At 39.9% G+C, this 19,301-nt stretch overlaps 1 long non-coding RNA gene across 1 annotated transcript; it reads left to right on the top strand.

Annotated features, from left to right (window-relative positions):
* Window positions 1-8,864: 8,864 nt before the first annotated feature.
* Window positions 8,865-18,922, top strand: LOC116868973. The gene is made up of 3 exons (XR_004382926.1): window positions 8,865-8,879; window positions 13,920-13,923; window positions 18,598-18,922. It is a non-coding gene; the product is annotated as an uncharacterized LOC116868973 (long non-coding RNA).
* The last annotated feature ends 379 nt before the right edge of the window (window positions 18,923-19,301 follow it).

Here is a 19,301-nt window from a genome sequence, read left to right on the forward strand (position 1 = left end):
GGGACTGAGCTCTCAGCTTGGATTTGAGTTCTGTTTTTCTTCTCACGCTCAGGGACAATATACAGCTATTGCTGCAAGAGCCTGTGAAAGAATGGGACAGCCGACTTACACCGGAGCTGGACCCGGCAGGTAAGGAGGCTCCTCACCAGCTTGGGGACCTTAGAGGGCACAGTCGGCCCGCCTGCCCTCCGTGGGAGCCATCTTCCAATGCGCAGCCGCCCTGAGAGGGCACGGACGGCTGAGACCCTCTGGGCGCATGCGCCTTGGTGCCCACTTCCGGTCTCCTGGGCGCCCTCCAGTTGTCGCGAGAAGTGGATATGTTTTTCACCCCCCCCCCACACCCGCCCGGCGGCTCTGTTTTCCCCCCCCCCCCCCCCCCCCCCCCCCCCGCGGGTCCTCCACAAGCAAGCGTCCTGGCTGAGTTCCCTGCTCCTGAAACCACTATCTCCAGGTCTGCAGAGCCTGTCTCTATCCAGTCCCTCTTCGACCTCCGTGTACTCCAGTTTGGAACTGCACCCTGTAATCGCAGAGGTGGTGAACCAACGGATGTCAAAAATTTTCCTCATGTCCGTTGCCCCGTCAGCTAATTTTATATAGGGACAGAAGCTGTTCCCAGCCTGTGCTTAAATTTATCATAGGGGAAATGTTTGTAGAGATTTCTTGTTTCTTGGAAATCTTAGGAGTACCGATTTTCCCAGGGCCGTTTCTTTTCAGACCAGACTTCACTAGTCACAGGGCTGCCCTCCCAGGGGTGTGCTTATCTCCCAGCCCTAGGCTGCCCCTTGCACAGACCTTGGTCCTTCAGAGGAGGGAGATGTCAGGTGGGGTAAAGAACTGTGGACTGAGAAAATGCACATCTCCACTGGTAGCTTTCTTGGCCCATAAGGCCTGCTTCCCAGGGAATTCCTCTCCAGACCGGTAGGTGGGATTTTTGGTCAGTAATTTATCCTGCGGGATCACATCATTTGTGCTGAATCACTGACTCTAACAATTTTTGGACAGGGCCTTATATTTGTTTTCTGTTATTAAAACTAGTAGTGAGAAAAACAGAAGAGAAACATAGGGACACTACAATGTGGTCAACGTTGCATGAAGGAGGTGCTGTGTTAAATAACAGGAAAGAGGAAAATGGATACAAGTCGAGTTAGTTTTTGATAGAATAAAAATTAGTTGCATTTTAGTCAATTTTCTGCCTTCCACACACCGCCCCATCCACCTGAGCCTTCGAGCCTTTTTATTACCTTCCAAAGTAGTCTCCATCCACCCTGCCCCATCCTGTGGTGAGAGCAGCGAGAGAAGACTGAGGAGATAGGATGGGTGGTCCTTTTAGATGAGGTTCATGTTCCATCCTTTATTCATCTATTTATCATAGACATAAAAAATATACATGAAATCATGGAATATTATAAACTTTCCATATTATATATCCTTTTCTTTAAAAAGATTTTATTTATGTATTTGACAGAGAGACAGCGAGACAGGGAACACAAGCAGGGGGAGGGGGAGAGGGAGAAGCAGGCTTCTTGCTCAGCAGGGAGCCTGGTGCAGCCTGGATCCCAGGACCCTGGGATCATGACCTGAGCCGAAGACAGATGCTTAGTGACTGAGCCACCCATTAAATATCCTTTTTAAAAAGATGTTTTATTTATTAGTGAGAGAGAGACATCATGTGTGAGTGGGGGGAACGTGTCGGGGGAAGGGCAGAAAGACAGAGAAGCAGACTTCCTCTGAGCAGGGAAACCCATGCAGGCTCGATTCCAGGACCCCAGGATCATGACCTGAGCCAAAGGCAGACGCTTAATGGACTGAACCACCCAGGTGGCCCCATATTATGTATCCTTCTACCTTCATTTCACAGACAAGGAACCAGGCATTTTAAAAAACAAAATGCCTTTTTAAGTTCATAGTGAGTTAGCTGTAGGACCAAAGCTAGCATTCAGCTTCCTGGCTTCTTTTTAGCCCATTACCCTGTACCCTGGTGACTCATGAGATAGAGAGGCAGTGGCCTGTATGCATGGTCTTCTCCCAGGAGAACAGATTATTCTCTCCCTGTGGAATGCCATCCCCCCAACTTCTACCCAGCAGAATGTCTTCCTCATTTCCTGTGTTTAAGGTAAAATATGACTTCTTTGTAGAAAGTACTCCTTTAGCTCCAGGTTGCCTTCACACTTCTTTTAGAAGGACCTTGGCTTTCTTTGCCACATGTTATACTTTTGATTACCTGTTATCTGTCCGCCCTCCCTGCTCTACTGTGAGCTGCATATGGGTACGGTGCCTGACGCATAGTTTATGTTCAATGGTTGAATGAATAGATATGGATCAAGCCCTTAGGTAGGCCTATATGTTTCAGACATTTTCACAAAAACACACTGCATATAGCTTATGGGCATATTATTGTTCTTCTTTTTTTTTTTTTTTGATTTTTTTTTTTGTTGTTGTTGTTGTTGTTGCTCAGGCAACTCGGCTAACTAAAGCAAGAATGAAATTTAATGGAAGGATACAGCTAACTCACAGAGAAGACCAAGAACTAGTCTTGGAAGAAGACAGGAACTAAGCCAGTTCTGGAGGAGCAGAAACGGTAATGACTGATACAGTCTCCTAGCAGGGAGAGCTGGGTCAGGGACTGTGGCTATAATCAGTGAATTCCTACTATTTAAAATCTCTTCCGTCATCATGAACAAGTTTCTGTCTCAGGGAAGGAGCACCCAATTAGCATAAGGTTGAGTCTGCTTCTTGGCCCATTGTGGAAAGAGTAGATTTTTTAAAAGAAGATCCTATTGGGAAAAAGGAATGAATGCTAAGTGAGTTAGGATGGAAAAACAAAATAAGGCATGTGTCTACTCCATATATACATAAAAGAGCTGCCTCAAGTCTTTCTGTGCTTTCAGAGACTGGAAGAGGTGTTTCCCAGCATGTTGGGCACCCCTCACACGGGGGTACAATTCTGCCAAGATCTCTGCCTTCTCCTTGAGTGTATGAGCTCTTGAGGCCTGGCATATAGTTGGCATATCATAAATGTATGCTGAATGAATGAAAGGATAAATTTTAAATAGGTGAGATGGTGATCATCAGAGACACCCCTCAGAAAGGATGCCAGAGACAGCGATATAAGGTAGATATGGGCAATAATAAATATTCAGCTTCAGATGTATATTCAGTTCTTAGTTATTTCCCATAACAGTCTTGTAAAATAGGAAGGACAGTTATATTCCTTATGTCACTGATAAAGAAATTAGACTTAGTGAGAGTAAATGATTTATTCAGGGTCACAAAACTAATTATTTGCAAAGCTGGGATCAGAATATGGGTCACCTATCTCCCGCCCCAGTGCTTGATATAATGGTTGAGTAATTTTTTTCATGTTTTTATTCAAATGTTTGGTGATGGATGATAAGTTAGAGATGAATATGGGGTTTTGTAAGGGAACAAAAGAAGCCTGAGGACATTTGAAAATAATGAGCAATCTTTGGAAGTGAAGCTAATGAGAAGTACCATGTTTATGTGTACATAAGGTATGAGAGCAGAGTGCGGTATGAGAGCAGAGAGGATATTGTGTGTGTTTGTGTGTAAGGAAGAAGATACAGGTAGAGATTCTCTTGGAAATAGGACTCTGTGAAAGGGAGTAAAGATATAAAAATGTGGAGTCTTTTTTTTTAATGTTGTGGAGTTTTTAAAAGTTCCGTGTCATTGCTTCTATTTCTGAACATTAAGGGTTTTTTTGTTGTTGCTATTGTCATTGGTGTTAAATTATTATATCTCAAGGAATTATTATTGAAATGGATGTCTTTGATTTTAGTTTATATAACCCCAGCAACAACAGAAAATGAGCAGCAATTATTGAAAAGAGAAACTTGTGTTCTTGGAGAAATTTTTTGGTAAGGGTTTTATTTATATGAGAGAGAGAGTGCAAGAGCTGGGGGAGGAGCAAAGGGAAAGGGACAAACAGACTCCATACTGAGTGCAGAGCCTGACGTGGGGCTTGATCTCATGACCCTGAGATCATGACCTGAACCGAAATCAAGAATTGGACTCTCAACCAGCTGAGCCACCCAGCACCCCTCGGAGAAACACATTATGAAAAGAGTGGACTCATAAAACACACATTCAAGATAGTTTAGATTGGATATTCCTGTGACACACAGGCATTGCCATCTAACGAAAAGCCCCTGACAGAATACTTGTGAATACCCTGAATAAGGACAGAAGACTTGCAGGGGCACCAGGAACGTTTCTAATATGCCCACAGCACAGTTGGGGATCCTCCAACTCTCCTGGATTGGGGCAAAGTGGATTTTTGCCTTAGAAGCTCATGTGGGTGGGTTATCTCCCCTCCTTTTGTTGTTAGCTGCTGTTATGAAGATGTCATGTTATGTAGAACTCTCACATCTGCCAGCTTTGGCAGGAAAAACAGAAAGCATTTCAGTTTAAAAGTTTATTTTCTAGCCAACTCATTCTCAACTCCTTGTTCTAGGTTAGACTTGTCATCTTCAAACATTATTCAAAAATCTAAATTCTTAGGCTACCTGTGATGATTAATGTAAAATGAAGAAGCAACAGTTGACACGTGCTCTTTCCTAGTCTTTTTCAGTAACTCCAACATGCATATCCATTTTGGTGAATTGACTTCTGTATGTAAAAGAGAAAGGGGGAATACTAGAGGAAAACAAGGATAGTGAGTAAGGTTAGCCCTAATTCTCCAAGATCATAGGACAAGAGTATGGAGGTTTTTCAAAAAATTAAAAATGCAGCTACAAAAAAAAAAAAAAAGATTTACTAATTTACTGTATGATCCCATAGTCCCACTTCTTGGTATATAAATGAAGGAGATGAAGGTAGTATCTTGAAGAGACAGCTGTATTCCCATGTTCATTGCAGCATTATTCACAATGGCCATGATACACAAACAACCTAAGTGTCTATTGAGGATGAATGGATAAAGGAAATGTGATACACACACACACACACACACATAAATATTCAATCTTAAAAAAAAGAAGGAAATCCTGCTATTTATGAAAATATTGATGAGCATGGAGGACATTATGCTCAGTGAATTAAACTGGCACAGAAAGGCAGCTATTGCATGGTCTTGCTTATTGTGGAATCTAAAAAAAGTCAGACATAAAAACAGGGAGTCGAATGGGCTGGGAGATGGGGGAGTTGGGGAGATGTAGGTCAAAGGATATAAAGGTTCAGTTATGTAAGATGGTTAAGTTCTGGATATCTAATGTATAGCATGATGACTGTAGTTAATACTGCATTATATATTTGAAATTTGCTAAGACAGTTGATATGAAATACTCTCACCAGGCACTTACAAAAATCATAACTGTCAGGTGATGGGTATGTTAATTAGCTTGATCATGATGCTTACCTTACAATGTATGCATATATTAAAATATCACATTGTATACCTGTATAATATATATAACTTTTACTTATCAAGTATACTTCAATAAAGCTAGAAAGAAAAAAAATTGGAGCAAACCAATTCTCAGTTAACATATTTCTAGACACAAAAAGGTCAAGAAAAAGGCAAGAAAGAAAACCAGAGGCATATGGGGACCTCAGCATGAGGTGAACATGACCCGTAGGCAATAACCCTTGTTGGAGAAGGGACCCCAAAGAAATCTTCTGCCAGAACAGGAAAAGAAAATCACCATGTTCCATTGGATCCCTGAGAAACTCACCTTCTGATGACTCTGCTAGTTAAGGAAGGGGGTGTGGGAAGGTAAAAGAGGAGGAGAGAAAACGTTAGAATTCATTGCTGGCAGCATTTTGATAATGAGAGCAAAGATTCTATTCAGAGGTTCAACTTAAAAAAAGGGGGGGGGTTTCTGTCACTGGCGGTACAGAAGTTTGGTAACTAGTATAAAGAAGGAAAAATCAACACCTAAAAGTGGTGTTTTACCTTCTCCCCTCAGTTCATTTAGCCCTAGTTTTTCTGAGGCAGAAGAGGAAACTCCCATTTCCCCTAAAATTCTTGCAGACTGTAAATGTAAAGAGGAAAGGATTCCTGAAATGTATGTTTTGCCTTTCTATAGGGAGCAAAAATTGGCATTCAGCCTCCTTGTTACAAGTCCCATTTTGATCTTTTTTTAATTGCCAGGGAAAAAAGTAATGAATAGCAATTCTAATTTAGCCACAAAAATCCTACAAATGATTAAAAAAAAGGCCGAGCTGACAGGTGCACTGAAAATGGTCATGTCGTTCCTCTCACTTTGAGGCTAACTACAGCTACTAATGGTCTGGAGTCATCCTTTGAACTAACTGCTCATGGTGTCTTTCATCTGGAGAGTTCAAAGCCCTTTACAAACAGTAAATAATTAGATCTCACAAAAGTCCTCAAAATAGGAACACGGGAATTACACTGTACCCATTTTACAGTTGAACAGTATGGATCACCCCAGGCCCAGAGCTGGCCACGAAACCCAATAGTCTCTGAGTCCTTTGCCCTGACTTCTCTCTCACATTGAGGGCCTCTCAGCCCCCCAAGAAAAGCCCATCTCAACATTCTCATCTTTACCCTGTGCCAAGCCCACTGATGTAAGCACCTTACCTCCTGTTTCTGATCGTCCCTCTCTTGTTTGCTTCTCAAATATTCATCGTCTCTGCTGCTTTGTGAGAAATACTATATCTCTGATGTACCCTGTACTTATGGATTAGAATAGGGCTTCTACTCCTTTTTAGGAAACAGTTAATGAGTAAGTGTTTCTTGGGTTCTCTCCTATGTCTGCAGCATTGGCCTGAGCACTGCAGGTACTACCAAAGGAGCATAAAACATAGATTTGACCTTGTGGCTACTTCAGGCAGGTGAAGAGACAGGCCTGAGATTCAGGGTGCAGCAAGGAGCCAGGCCCTCCATCAAAGGTTTTACTGTGTGTTACTGAATCCTAGGGATCTAGGAATTCAGAAGGAAGGTCTGGGGGAGTCAGATAGGCTTCTTGGAGGAGCTTAGGTTTGGTAGAAATTTTGGAGACTGGGTAAGTAGATTTAGGAGAGCTTTCCAGGTCCAGGGCCAAAAGGTGCCCTGGTCAGCCAAGGAGATGGGTTGTTAGGGGATGATAACAGAAAAAATTAAGTTTTTCTGTAGCATGCAGCATAGGCCCTTGAACATGTTAGCTACTCAAGGAAATGGGGTGCATGACTGATAAGTGTAATAGTGACTATAGAGCTCAGCATAGCCCTGTTCACAGTGACTGGAAACTTAATCTAGTAACCTGCAAAGAGGAGATTTGCTTCCTATCAGACAAACTAAAGGTAACCTTCTTTTAATGAAATTGTTGATTCTCATTTTATTTTAATTTCAGTCTGATGCTTGGGATCTTGAAGCTTGCTTCATGTATGTCAAAACAGAGGGAGGGCTCTGCTATATAGCAGCATCTCTAAATATAAAGCAGTCTAGGCCATGGTTCATATATAAATGAAGTATCTAATATATATACTCATATATAAATGAGTATCTAAGCAAGAGAATGTTTCTTTTCAAGGGGGCTTTGTTCAGTGGGGCTTCTGGGAGGAGATAAAGTACAGGCTGAGCTTGGGTAAGGACTGATAGGGCGCAGCAGGGCGTGGGTCCTGGGAAGAATGTAATAAGGATGTGCACTGGGGCAATAGGGGGTAGTTATCTGTAGGAATATGCAGCATTTGTAGTTTTCAGAAGCTTTTTTTTTTTTCCTTTGATCCTTTTGACATCTTTGAGAAGTAGGCATGAGAAGTTTTATTATCCCATTTTATAGATGAAGAATGTGAGAATGGAGAGTTTAGGTTTTTCTTAAAGATGATATAACAGTCTAACAACAGTATAGGTCTGAAATCTGACTTTTGTCTCTTAATCCAGGGTTCTTCCTGCTAGTAACCTGTGGCAGGCTTGGAGCAGAATGGGGCAGTGCAAGGAGCTTGCTCTAGTCAGGTGTCAGAGGTGTCAGATGATGTTTCTCTTCCTGTCTCTGGAAAAGGAAAGGTAACCAGAGAATCCAGGAGGCAAAGCTGGTCCAGGATCTGTTGGCTGAGACCTCTGCCTGAACTAGTATTTTAACAATATTTCCCTGTTAGACAGCGAACTTAGTGCAGGGCCACGCACACAGTAGGTGTTCCATAAATATTTGTTGATGCTGTGGACTCAGTACAACTGGCTCACAGCAGGCCCACCATACCTAATCGCCTCAGAAAGAACTGGAAGAGATTGAAAATAAAAATCTCATCAATAATAGAATCTGTTGTTTTCCCTTCTCTGCCCAGGGAGACTTTTGTTCCTCAGTTGCATTTCCAGTATTTTAAGATGAGAATAATTTTCACAGTGGCAGGTTCAGCTGGTGAGACGCTGTTTTAATACGAAGGAAAATGCTAGAATAGAATTTAAGAATATTAAGAAGGGATTTGGTTTCTGACAGAAATATTAGCTGTAAAGGCCGGTATGCAGATTTTAGAGAAATTTAATTAAAATTTAATCTTCTTTCTAATTAAAGTTTCCTTTAATTAAACTTAAAATTAAATTTGCTTTAATTGGAGGAATTTAAAGGGTATTACCTTTTGAGTGTCAATCATTTTGAAAGAAAAAAATTATGCTGCTTTGTCTAGTTTAAAATGAGGATTGGTGTCAAATTTCTAGAAAAAGTAATAAAAATGTTGTGTTTAAATATAAATCAACCTTCCTTGGTGTTGGTTCCCCATTTGCCTAGTTCAGAAAAATTTGGCCTTATATTATGGCTTCCCTCTATGTGGGGTATCTCTGGAGAAGGTCAGGTTTGGACTCTCAGGGGCCCCAACATGACAGTTCTACATTTCTTTCTCCATTATTCAGGCTCCCTGAGGAGCTACCTCCCTTCTGGCTGCATTGTTGTAAGCCTCCTTCATGACTTTTTTGGCAAACCTGGTCAGTCGATAAGTCTGGGGGATGGTTACCTCCTGTTTTTCTCTGGGGTTCCAAACCCCTTTCATCCTCATTCCCTTCTCAAAGCGTTTTCTATGTGATATTGTGATTAATATTAGAGTATTTTCAAGCCCCAAATGTCATCCCTTCAAAAACTGAAACTAAAATGAGTTAATTTCTTCTTCTAGGATGGCTCCCATTTATGACTTCACCATTTTCAACGATAGCATTCTCATCATTTGCTAAGTCTTTCATGATAGCCAATGGCCATAGCTTCAGTAGACTCTTTTCTCATTTCTGGATGGGTGAGAGCCATAGCTTCTAATAGATTTTCTCTGTTCTCTAGTCTCTCTCCAGTCTATCCTGCATGCTTTTGTCATATCATTAGTCTAAAAATATCTCTCCTTGTCTCCTAAGTAAACTCCAAACTTCTAACCCTGGCATTCAAGGACTCGAACAGCTTGGCTTCAGTTTACCTTTTCCACATTCATCTCCCTCAACTTTGCTAACACATTTCTTTATTTAGAGAGAGGCAGAGGGGCAGAGGGAGAGGGAGATAGAGAATCCCAAACAGACTCCATTCCCAGCATGGAACTCAACTGGACTTAGGGCTCCATCTCACAACCCTGAGATCATGACCTGAGCTGAAATCAAGAGTTGGACACTCAACCAATTGAGCTACCCAGGTGCCCCTTTTACTTTTTTTTTTTTTTTTTTTTTTTAAGAGAATGAAAGAGAGAGGACTTTGCTAACATACTTGGTCTGTTCCAGCCATGCTCGTTACTCACTGTTCCTTAAACATACCTCAGGAATTTTGGCTTCTGTGCTTTTTTCCACTCTTCCAGCCTGAAATGTTTTCTCTTTCTTTAAGATCCTGATGAAATTGTAAATCGTTCACAAAGCAGCCCCTTACCAATTTGGCCTTGCAGGATGGCTTATTGTTCTGTAGCCCTATAATGTTTATTCTGCATACTAATGTTTATATTCTTTATTAATATGTATCCTATATTTGACAATTTCTGAAGCTTGAAATGTGTTATCTTCCCATTTGATCTCTTGAGCCAGCTGTGACATATGTCTCAGAAGTATTATTATTTATATTTCATATCTGACCAATATGAGGCTCCAAAGGGTTTTGGTTTTCTTAAGATCTCTTAGCTAGTGAGTGATAGAGTGAAGATTAGAACTCAGGTTTTCTCCATCCATACAGTTTCTCAGCAAAATGGTTTTGGCTATTCTGTTCAAATAGTTTAAATGCTTCAGAAGAGAGGACAAAAGCCTTTTGAGAACTCAGATTTGAAAACTGTTAGGATTTGCTGAGCTAGTTATACAGATAATCTTTTTCTATTTTATTCAAACTAAGTATGACACAAAGATCTTTAAAAGAGGATAAATGACTGACTTGTCATCACTAATGGAGAGAGAATGCTATTAAGGGCATTTCTCTCTCAGTTTCCTTTCCTCCTTCTCTCCCTTCCTCCCTCCTTCACTTCCTCCACTTTCCTCCCTCTTCCCCCACTTCTTCCTTCCTTCCTTCTTTCCAAAAAGAACAAATGCAATTGCAGTAAAAGACACAGAATGCTACAGGAAAGTTAATGGTTAAAGAAGTAGATAAAATGAACTAGGCTTTTAGGACAGTTGTGTAGTTGTTGGAGTTTCTGCTTTGAGTGTTGGGCACCTCAGAAACTGCTTTCCTGCTTTTGTCTGGGTCAAGGAATAGTCTCAGTCAAGGGCAGCCATGGAAAGGTGAAACATATAGGAAGCTAGCCACTGCACCTTGTAGAATAAGGCATCAGTCCAACCAGATAGTTTCTCTTGGGGGAATGAATGCTGTGAGTGCACAGGGCTGGTGGCTTGTCTGAGGTCATGGAAAGTCCAGGAGTAGATGAACTGTTTTCTTTGGAAGTTGGAAACCCTAGGACCCAGAATGACTATACTGCTCCTGAGGCAATTGCCTTGCTGTCCTGCTTCCCTTTGTGACCTTATAATAAATGATCATTACAGAAGACATCTGAAAATGTCTTAAATTTTAAGCACCTGGGATCCTGATTATGTCACTTTATGTCTCAAAATCCTTTAGAGTTTTGGATCCACTACCTTTCAAATTATGATTGATCAGCCATTTTGAAAACTGCCTGTCACTTACATACATTCCTCTATTACTTCTCTAGATCAGGAGTCAGTAAGCCTTTTCTATAAAAGTCAGTAAACAGTTTAGGCTTTTCACAGTCTGTATTGTAACTACTCAGTTCTGAAAGTATCTACAGACAATACAAAATGAACTAGCATGACTGTGTTCCAATAAAACCTTATTAATGAACACTGAAATTTTATTTAAAGTTTGTGCATTTCATATCATTCTCACTTATCCTGAAATACTCTTTTAGAAGTATTTTTCAATCACTTACAAATGTAAAAACCATTCTTCAATCACTGGCTGTACAAAATATGTGGTAGGTCAGATTTGGTCCCCTCTTCCCCTTCCCCCGGGGAACTTTACCATCCCCACTGTCTCCAGAGATACTGTGCTCTTATCTCCCTGGGTCCCCTGGGGATACCTCTTATTTTCTCACTTCTGCATCTTTGTTGATGTTGGACTCTCAAACTGAAAAATCTTACCCTTATCCTGGGTTTGTTGAAATTCTGGCTATGTTCCAAATCTAGCTCAGATACAGAATTCAGATTATATTCTGGACTTCCTATTCTCAAGCTATACTAGGAATAGGAAGTGGTTAAGACTTTGAAATCACACTTCCCTGGGTCTGAATCCTGGTCTCACTGCTTACTAACTCCATCATCTTGGGCAGCCTAATCTTATTAAACCTCATCTGAAAAATGGAGATAATAACAGCACTCAATTCACAGTTCAGAGGGCTATTGTAAGGATAAAATATTATAAGCTAGTAAAGAGCTTAGCACAGTACCTGACCAGGATGAAGTAATCTGTTCATGTTAGCAGTTGTCAGCTCTTTGTCCTGGGTCCTGCACTTAATGGTATATTGTCCTTCTGCAGTTTCTAGAAGAAACAGTTTTGCCATGAGAACAAACTCTATGTAATATTCTCTGTTTTAGCAAATGTCTTCATTCTTACACATACATTCTAATTTTTCAACTTGGTTTAGAAATAACTTAAAGAAACAAATGTATTTTTTTCTTCCCTTGTCTGTACTCACTTCTACAAAGGAAATGTAATTTTCTCCTTTCTATTTTTTTTTTTTAATTTTAGGTTTGTTATATGTGGTGATAGAATTAATGTAGTTTCTCCCTTTAACAAAAATTTATGCTCTCACAGTCTTATCCTACCACCACATCTTGGTTTGGGTACTAGAACCATCAATTTATATCAACCCAGTTCCAGGAATAATGTTGGTTTATTAATTCTTTCTGTAGAGTATAGAAGCAGGTCCAGGAAACTGCGGAAAGAATTTATTTCCTTTCACTTGGCTTTTGATAAAGTGTAAAGAACATCAGGTAATCAGGAGTAGGAGGGTAAGATTTTTCAAAAATTTAAACTTGTGTTAAACCATGTCAGATACAAGTTGGAAACCAGTTTAAACTTTTTGAATTCAAGTGTAGTTTTTCATAATCAAGGATATTTACCTTCTGTGGTTACTTCATCTATCATTTCATTCATTCAGGGCATTTAATGAGTACTTAGAGATCACCTTAGCTAGGCTGTCTAGGGGAAAGAAGATAAATGAGGAATAATCGTGATTAACTCAAGTAGCTTCCAGGCCACGAGAGTGCAGAGCTATACAAACAATGAACTATAACATCAGGCAGAGTAAAATGCCTGGGATAGGCACACAGCCACTGTATGGTAGGAAGGAGTAGCTAATAGTGATGGTCCAAGACGAAAACGATCCAGAGAAGTTGGATATGTCTGAGGACTGATTAAAGGTCTCCCCAGCTAATGGAACAGCATAATGTGAAGGTGTGTGGCAAGTTCAGGAAACAACAACAGTGGTTTGTATGTGAAGAGCAAATAAGGTGTACAGGGATATAAGGAGGGATGGAACTGAGAAATTGACACCCACCATTGAAAACCTCATTGCATCCTTCTTAGAAGAAGACAAGGATAACCAACTGAAAGATGATAATTATCTTTTCAATTCAGAAAATGTTCAGAAAACATTATAAAACCAGATATGGAAATACTAAATTCCTAACTTTTCATTGGTGAACTGGGAATTGTGATCACCAAATGCAGTGACAAGCACACACATTTTGAAAAGCATTGCCTAGTTCTCTGTTTCTGCTTCAAGCCAAAGAATCATAAAAGCTTGGAATAGGGGGTCACCTGGCTGGCGCAGGTCAGCAGAATGTGATTCTTGATCTTGGGGTTGTGGCTCAAGCCCCATGTTGGGTGTAGAGGCTTACAAAAAAAAAAAAAGTTTCGAATAGAAAGGAGCCATAAATGGCCTCTGATCCAGTATATCCAGACATTTTCTATGTGAGGATCTCTTAAAAATACCGTAAAATTTCCTAGATTCTCCACATAATACCATACTCTATGATGAAAAAATTCATAATTACAAAAATAACTATTAATTTAGTTGAATCTTACTCACCTTTGCATATATATTATGTTGAAGAAAAATTATCATGAAAGTATATATATAAGCTATATTATTTATTCAGGCTATAGCCATTGCTAGGATCCAGTAGATTTGTGATGTTCTTGCATAACTTGAAGAAGTGTCTTCCCATATCCCAGGCCTCTAGGCCTGTCACCTCTGCTGAGTCTCCTAAAGCGACTTGTTGCCTGGTTAGCCAGTGGTACAGTTCAGGTTAGGACTTCAGAAAGATTCGGTTAAATTCAGCTTTTACTGATCAAACACTTCCCATGTGTTTAGTATTGTACCAAGGCTCTAATGCACATGGAAGAGAGAGAAGGTGGGATGCTTGCCCTCAAGGAGTGTGTGGCTTGAGTGTTGATGCTCAGTGGTATCCTTTCTACAGTATATTACCTTTAAAATTTCTGTATGAGGATTAAATACTAATTAATGATGTAGATCAGTAACTGGAAAAAAAAATTGGAAAATAGGTTGGTTTTTTTGTTTTTGTTTTTTTCTCTTTTGGAACCACAGCTTTAGCTTGTGAACCAGAACCTTCATACACAACACTTCAGTTTGCACATTCTCAGGGGTATAGCTCAGTGGTAGAGCATTTGACTGCAGTTTGCACTTTCTCTGGTCTGCCTCCTGTGCAAATGCCCTGCCCCAGACATCAGGGATACCTTCACTCTGGCTCACCACCAATATCTATAAGGGCTGTTTGGGCAGTAGTGTTACTTATTTTCCTCACCAAAGATCACTTGTAATGTTGGTATGTTGGAATTTAAATAGAGTACATCAGCAGTGTTGAATTATCTTGACGAGGATGGGTCAAGTTTTTAAGGACTCAGCAACAGATGTTAAACAAGACTCAGTGGAAAATCACTTCTAAGTAATTACTGAATCAACAAATTATGCTGTGGTGGAAATGGCATGGGGCTAGGTGTTTGATAACCTAGATTTTCTTCTTGAATTTTAAGTTCTTTTATCTGAATGGTATTTCAAAGTGATAAAGAACATAGTGCCCATGAATGAGACAAGTGGGATGCAAATCCCAGCCTTGCTCCTTACTAGCTCTACATTCTTGTTCTTTGATTGTCTCTCTGTGTTGGTTTCCTCATCTGTAAATGGCTGTAGTTCATGTAGTAATAGTGCTTGCATCGTAAGCTAGCTAATGTATCTTAAGCACATAACCCAATGACTATTGCCTGATTTCCAAAAAAGTTAGCTATTACTATGTGCTACAACATAATAAAGGTATTGGATTCTCTGACTTTTGGAGCCAGAACAGTGGCATTAGGTGGGTTTTAGTTCTAGCTCTGTGACTTGTTAACTGTTAAGTTTTTTAACCTTATTTCTCTAAACCTCAGTCTCTTCTATAAAATGGGGGAAATAATAAGTATTACAATGCTCTGAAGATTAGGCCAATTTCTCATCACATTCTCTGATACATAAACAATGATCTGTACTCACTTCCATTTATACTAACATTTAATGATAGTGATTTTTGGACATATTCATGATTGGCTACAATGTCAAAGGTCCAGTGCTAATAGTTTTGAGGAACAAAGTATCCTCTGACCTCAAAGAACTGACTAGCTAGCTAGGGAGGTAAGAAATACAAATCATCAGGGGCACCTGGGTGGCTCAGTCAGTTAAGGATCTTCCTTCAGCTCAGATAGTGATCCCACGGTCCTGGGATGAAGTCCCATGGGGAGCTATCTTCCCCATGGGGAGTCTGCTTCTCCCTCTGCTCCTCCCCCTGCTCATGCTGTCTTTCTCTCTCTCTTTCTCCCTCTCTCTTTTTCTCTCTCAAATAAATGAAGTCTTAAAAGAAATAAGTATAAATCATTAACAATAAAAATGGTATATATACCATGCAAAAGATGGGACAAAACGTAATATGATTAACTTCAGTTGTCTTAGGAGTTCAAATAAAGCAATGAGGAGCAGAGACCTGTGATTATGTAATAAATGAAGACTCTATCATAGAAATCCATATCTGGGAGATGGCAGCAAGCAAGCCAGATTTTACCCCTTATGAGTTTTAGGGATTCTTCATCTTGTACATTCTTTGTAAGCACTGTATTGTAAGTGGAAAATGCAATGTCTTAAATAAAACTGTATTTAAAATAGGCATCAAAAAATGTACAAAAAATGAATAGCAGTTTTCCCCCTGCTCAAAATCTGAGACTGACAGATGTCTGCATTGGGATATCTGCTGTTACCATGTGCTAACCAAATTGGGCCCTGACCAAACTGAGCTCTTAGAATAGAATGTTACTTCCAGTTTATTTCAGGCACTTTGTGAGTTCGACTTTAATGACCCTGCTGCTGCCTCTCTTGCCATTCCCCACAGAAGCCATCCTGCTGTCTCCACTCTTATTTAGGAGTTCTTCCCTTACAGTAGAGCATATATTTACTTTCTTTCAATCTCATTTTGTTGTTCTGACTCTTGGGTGACATAGAACTTTTTTTCACCTCTTTTGGTACTTGTGATCTTTCAATTCTCTCCCTAACACTATCCCATCTAGATAACTTAGCTCTGATATTAGTAAAATGTTCTCAATTTAAATGCTCAATCACTAGGTTATTTTTAAAGACTGTATGCCGGGAAAACTGAGGAGGGAACAAGAAAAGGCTGTTGATTTAGAGGAGAGGAATGCAAGCCTGTAGAGGTGAATGACTTTGTGTGTCTTGGTGAACTACCTGCCATGTTCCTCGGCTGGTGAAGAGGGGAGAAGTGGCAGTAGTCAACAAGAGACCAATTAAAGTCTGACCTCTTCACTGGCACAGGTCCTAGCTGTGGGTGTCTGGGCCAGGGGGTGGCCTCTAACTACCTCTCAACCTATGCAACTGGTTTAGAAGCTTCTATTCTGAGATTAGATGAAGGTTGGGGTGGAAGGGCATGCTGGAAAGACACCGTGGCTTGAGAATGGTTTTCAATAACGTTGCCCCCTTTGGAAGCAGACGGTGAAGATGAGTAAAACCTTCAGGGAAAAAAGCAAGCAGAAGATACTAGGAGGAAAAAATGCAAAGAAGCAGAGTAGGCATTGCCGGTTTGTTTTAGAGAACAAGAGGCAAGAATTTTCAAGGACAAAGGGTGAAGAGCAAAAGGGGAAACAAATACACACACCACACACACACACACACACATTCCAGGGGGGTTCTCTGATGTTCTGTGCAGCAGGATTGACAGGTCCTTGTCTGCAGGCTGTCTTTGTCATCTAGAATCTATCAAACAGGCAGTTGCGAGAAGGCACTTTTCTGGGATGACAGTGTTAATGATTAAGGACTTTCTTGTTGAGTTTAGCTTTCCTGACAAACTGGTGTTATCATAATTAAATTCACAAACCTCCCTCCTACCTTTCAAATTACCATTGCATGAGGTTATTTTTATTTATTTATTTATTTATTTATTTTTTCTGTTTGCTTCAGTTGCTCTTGGCACCTCTCCCCTTGAACTCCTTCCTCTGAAAAAAATTTCTACAGGTTTCGGGACTTTTTTTTTTCCCCTGAGAAACTACCTTGCTTTCTTAATCTGGCTGAATAGAATTTGGTTTGTTAAATATTTCCAACACTATTGTGCTAGAAATTTCTCAGGCTGGCCAAGCGACCTGGTGTCAAAAGTGAACATCATGCAAGGCCACTACCAAATTTTCTGAAATCATATGCCTTGACTCTAAGAGCTTCAACCTTAATCATTAATTAGTTCTGCATTTTGACCCTATTGAGTAGGCATGTTATAGCATAAATTAGTAAGAATGATTGATGTTTTAATTTTAAAACAAGGACCTTATCTTCTAGATTTATTTCTAAAGACTTCAGATTTATATCCGAGTACCTTCCAACATGTTCCTTTTGATAGAATGAGGATGGTTTCTGTGAAGTCCAAACATTTGTGCTCCTGGCCTCTGCTCATTGTAGTTCTCTGCTTTCACTAAGTTTGTCCCAATTCCACCCTCTCTCAAGTACCAAATCAAGGTCCTCCTCTTCTTCCTTTTTTTTTTTCCTTTTCAAGATTTATTTATTTATTTGAGAGAAAGGGTGTGAGTGAGTGTAAGGGGCAGAGGGGGAGAATCTTTAAGCATATTCCCTGCAGAGCGGGGAGCCCTTCTTGGGGGATCTAATTCATGACCCATGGGATCATAACCTGAGTCAAAACCAAGAGTCTGACACTTAACTGAGCCAGGTGCCCCAAAGTCTACCTCTTCTAAGACATTTTCTGTGACTTTGCCTAATTTTGACAGGTCATTTTAGATGAATTCCTATCTATCTATCATGGTCTCTTTACCAATTAAATAGAGTTTTTTTTTTTTTAATAACACTTTTAGATTCACAGCAAAATTGATTGGAAGGTACAGAGAATTCCCATATATGCCTTGTCTTCACACATGCACCCCATTTATTTTTCATTTATTCAGAACATTCTTATATTTTTATAGCCTTTTTGTGTATATGTAACTTTCATCTTCCTGTTAGGGAGGGTAGGAGTCCTGTCTTCTCTCAGAGTGTCCTGGGTATTTCTAGTGCTCAAAAATGGCATATTGGTTAGTAATGCTATTATTTTTTCTTAGTTGTAGAAAATGTAGAAATTTATGGTGTTTCTTTTGTTATATCTTGCTTTTCAATGTTTATATTGTTTTCATAATACACTAGAAATATAAACACATGGCTAAATGTTCATAATGTACCATATTTCTATCCAGATTTAGTGTTGGGGAGACACCAACCTGGTCTCAGTTAATCATTTGAAATAAAGAGCTGTTTGTCACAAAAGCACCTATTGCCCAAAAAACTGTGTAGTTGGTTCTCTTCAGATCCATCTGTCCTTTCCCATCTTCTGGAAAAGGAACATCAACTGATGTTCCACTCATGTTAGATGATGCCTTTGTATACCAATGATTATGCCAAATGAAATGAAAAGTTTCAGAAAGTCTTCTTGATCTCTGCTTCCTCACCTGAACAGGTCTCTTTAATCTATTTATGCCTAGAGTAGAGAAAAACTCAGTCATCTAAGAACCTATGACTAAGGGTATTGAAAGGAAACTTCAATAATATGATGCCCTCACAAGGGTAGGATCAGAAATGAACTAATTTTTGAATCTTATGCTCCTAATGGGGTAAAAAAAGAAATTCTCTATGCAGACAGCTCTGTTTTTTTTTCAGAGCAGGAGTTCGTGAAGTAAGTCCTTAAAATCACATCTGTTCACCTTATGTGACGGGAAGGAGAGGCGACTTCTGAAGCAGGGTGATTGAAATGGAAATACATTCAAATAAATGGACTCTGGAGCTCCACTTTGTTCTAAATAACCTCTACTGTAAGTGATCAGCTTATTTGAAAGTATGATGGGTGGGCTATCGGGGCAAGGCTGTATCTGATTTTTTTTTTTTTTTAATCATTAGTCTATCTTCCCTTTTTATTCAACCTTTTGGAATAAGGTCTTACACTCAGGGCAGAATAGGGGGTGGGGAGCTGAGCCTTCAAAGGACACTCTGCACATGTTTCTAATGGGTTTTCAAGTGCATTCTTCTCCCCTTGGACTAAGTCTCTTTCACAACACCTAGATTTGAAATTTGCTGTATTATCGCTAGGTGGTCAGAAACCAAGGAATGCCTCTAAGTACTGATTTGTATATAAGAGGAGAAGAAATTAGATTTTTTTTTAATCAAGAAAGCCATGTGCTCAATACCCTGCAGCACTAACAGTTGCACCTTGCATAGCACAACTGGGTACCATGGTTGAGTGTATCTGAGCTGCATGGGAACAAAGGATCAGTTACAATAATATGTACATATTTGCATATGATCAGCTCAGATTTTTCCTTTATAACCTCTGACTACACCTTAAATTAGCCTCAAGTTTTATTTAG

Source organism: Lontra canadensis, unplaced genomic scaffold, assembly GCF_010015895.1.
Source record: "Lontra canadensis isolate GAN:19392208 unplaced genomic scaffold, GSC_riverotter_1.0 scaffold17, whole genome shotgun sequence".
Lineage (NCBI taxonomy): Eukaryota > Metazoa > Chordata > Mammalia > Carnivora > Mustelidae > Lontra > Lontra canadensis.